Here is a 3282-nt window from a genome sequence, read left to right as displayed (position 1 = left end):
GTTGAGGCTACAGACACTAGTTTTCTACTTAAGTGTTTTGTTAAACATATCATCAAACTAATGCACATATATTCCTAACACATATTTTATCGACGAGGGTCTGTGGTGCAATTTGAAACAGAATATATGTACATATATCGATTATTATAAAAGTTAAGATCTTATTATTCAAAATACTTTAAATTTCGCACATAATTATAATATTTAACCATTTTAGCATCTATATGGTCCGATCGTTTAAAATTTGTTTTGAATCCTCCATGTTAAGAATATAGGATATGAATCTCAACCTGAAAATTCCACGACTACATGATTATTTATTTTACCCACAATTTCACCAATTTCCGAATATTAAATTTTATTTTTTAAGAAGTTCATATTTTCTAAGGTTTTTTTATTTATAAACAATATTGTCAAATAATATTGGTACAAACTTTTCCTTATTTTATAATTTAGCAAGGAATATTGTTCATAATTGTAAATGTATATACAAACATAAATCTGATTTCTTTTAGACTTTTTTATTAAAATAAATTTATAATGATATAAAAATTAAACATTTAATGCATGTCACTCATTCCTCTATCTATAATTTTCTAAAAAAATTTAATATGGTTGAATTCATCCAAATATAAAATATATGTAATAATAAAAAAACTAACATTTAGTATTTTAATGTCAATATAAAATCCACCGAATTCGGTGGCTTTAAATTTTGGAGGGAAAATTCCCGCCTATTTTTATTGAATTCGTCCAATTAAAGGTGCAAGTAACACTAAATTCCACCGATTAAAAGCGACCGACTGTAAATTCCACCGACTAATAGCGACCGATCTTAAATTCCACCGTATGTGGTGGCTTTTATTCATCCGTCAAGGAAAATTCTAGTTGACCTTAAATTTCACCTAAATGGGTGGAATTTAAGGTTGGTGGCTTTTATTTGGTGGAATTTAGGTATTTTTGTTGTAGTGCTGATAAACAGTATGAGTCAATATTATATGTAGTACAGTACTTCTTCTCTTCCAGTTCCGAACAAAAAATAAATTCATCTGCTTTTGATACACAAAGATTGAAGTCTTAATTATTCAATCAAACACTTGACAGACACCTCATCTCTCTAGGTAAAAAATTTCAATTAAAACCACAAAATAACTGTAATATAATCTTTCATACATTTGGTCATAACTGATTACCATAAAATTTACGTCATTGATGCGATTGTATAGGAAAACATGTCAATCTCATGAACAAATTAAAGAATGTAAGAATATTACAATGAATCAAGAGACCCTTTTTATACCAGAATGAATGAACGAATAAATAAATAAATAAATAATGATAAGCCTTTAGTTAATTTCTGAGGTCACCATGCTTAAATACGAAGCTTAGGCACCAAGAGCAAGTGCTCGATTCGGGGAATTGTTAGCCCAAACTGCTCAGTCATATCCATGTCTTCAGCTGATTTCCCATGCGGCAACTCCCAGTCAAAACAATGTAACAACTGAGCCAATACTAGCTGAACACTCAGCAACCCTAGTTGCATACCAGGACACCCTCTTCTACCACTACCAAATGGTAAGAGCTCAAAATCACGTCCTCGGAGGTCTATTTTACTCTCAGAAAACCTCTCTGGAATAAATTCTAGAGCATTGTTACCCCACACCTTAGAATCTCGTCCTATAGCCCAAGCATTTACGATTATTCGTGACTTTTGAGGGATATGATATCCATTAACTACAATATCCTCCTTAGCTTCGTGGGGACCAAGTAACGGTACTATAGGGTGTAGTCTCATACCTTCTTTTATAACCATGTACAAATATTCTAGTTTGGGCAAATCCGTCTCCTCCACCAATCTATCAAGTCCAACAACGCAAGTAAGCTCCTCTTGACACTTTTTCATTGCCCTTGGATGTCTCATTAGCTCTGTCAGTATCCATTCGATTGATGTAAATGAGGTGTCAATTGTTGTTGTAATGATATCGATCATGATAGACTTGATACTGGATCTGTCAATCAGTTTGGCTAGCTCTTAATGGTTGACAGAAGAGTCATTTTTAGACAAAGATATCATTTCATCGACAATGTCACGATTATTCGTACGAGTGCCAGTATTCAAATTTTGCTCATGCTCCTCAATAATTAGCTCCAACATTGCATCAAGTTTCTTGCCTGTTTCCTTGTATTTTAGTGTCAATCCCTGAAGGTCAAGTGGCTTTAGGGAGGGCACAAAGTCAGCAAGATTAAACTGTCCAGCCAAAGTAAAGGCTTCCGTCATGATACCCTTGAGATCAAATCGATCATCTTTGCTTCGTCCTAAAAGGAACCTAAAAGTCATGTTTTCAATTAAACCCCCTACCTTATCACTAACATTCACCACCTCACCAGCGACCGCAGGTTTCTTGATCTCCTCCACGACTAAGCCAACCTCATCCCTTCTCATCCCTCGGAAAGAATTAACTTTTGCGGGAGCTAAAAGCTCTTGCACAACAAATTTTCTCACATGCCTCCAGTATGTACCATTGGTGAAGCTAATGCCATTGTTACCATATGACATATGTGCAACAGCCTCCATTTGTGGTCGTGCTGCAAAAGCACTGTCATGAGTTTTTAGGAAAAGTTGAGCAGCCTCAGGAGACGAGACAACTATAGACGGCACGGAACCCATGCGTAAAGACATTATAGGACCATACTTCTTGGACAACTCATGGAAGGTACGGTGGGGAAGGCTACCCAAATTTAAAAGGCTACCAACAATCGGTAATCCTCTCGGGCCTGGTGGCAGTAGCTTACGCTGCTTGGCGTCGAGTATCCACCAGAATGCAGCTCCAAGGAAGAGGAACAGAAATGAAAAGGCCAAGGAAAGGATCATCGTTGGTTGAAGAAATATAATGGTTTTTAAAGATTGGAGCTCTTGATTAGTAATTCAAGTGTAGTAGTAGTTGCTTGTTGTGTGCTGTTTAGTAATTATGTTAGGAGTTGGTTTTTATAGCTAGAGAAAATGAGCAGCCAAAAATGAATCACCCTAAACGACAAGCAGCTGCATTTCAGTTGATTTTGTAGCACATGCCAAAAAACATTTAAAATAAATATAATTCATTGTCTAGGAAAGCTTCTACGGGTTTCATTTTTTCTTTAATATGTCATCTTAATCTTCTTGTTTTTCCTGTTAATATATGTTTCCAACAGCGACCTCAACCACACCCACAAGTTCAGCATATATATTTAATTATTTCAGTCCTTGTTATCTATTTTTTAAATGTTTAAAGACTGCAAAGAGTT

The 3282-nt window shown here is 35.2% G+C and overlaps 1 pseudogene; it reads right to left on the bottom strand.

Annotated features, from left to right (window-relative positions):
- Positions 1-1224: 1224 nt before the first annotated feature.
- On the bottom strand, positions 1225-2983 carry LOC141716866 (cytochrome P450 CYP736A12-like; annotated as a pseudogene).
- Positions 2984-3282: the final 299 nt, after the last annotated feature.

Source organism: Apium graveolens, chromosome 4 (genome assembly GCF_009905375.1).
Source record: "Apium graveolens cultivar Ventura chromosome 4, ASM990537v1, whole genome shotgun sequence".
In the NCBI taxonomy this organism is placed as follows: domain Eukaryota; kingdom Viridiplantae; phylum Streptophyta; class Magnoliopsida; order Apiales; family Apiaceae; genus Apium; species Apium graveolens.
This window is presented reverse-complemented; position numbering and strand designations above follow the sequence as displayed.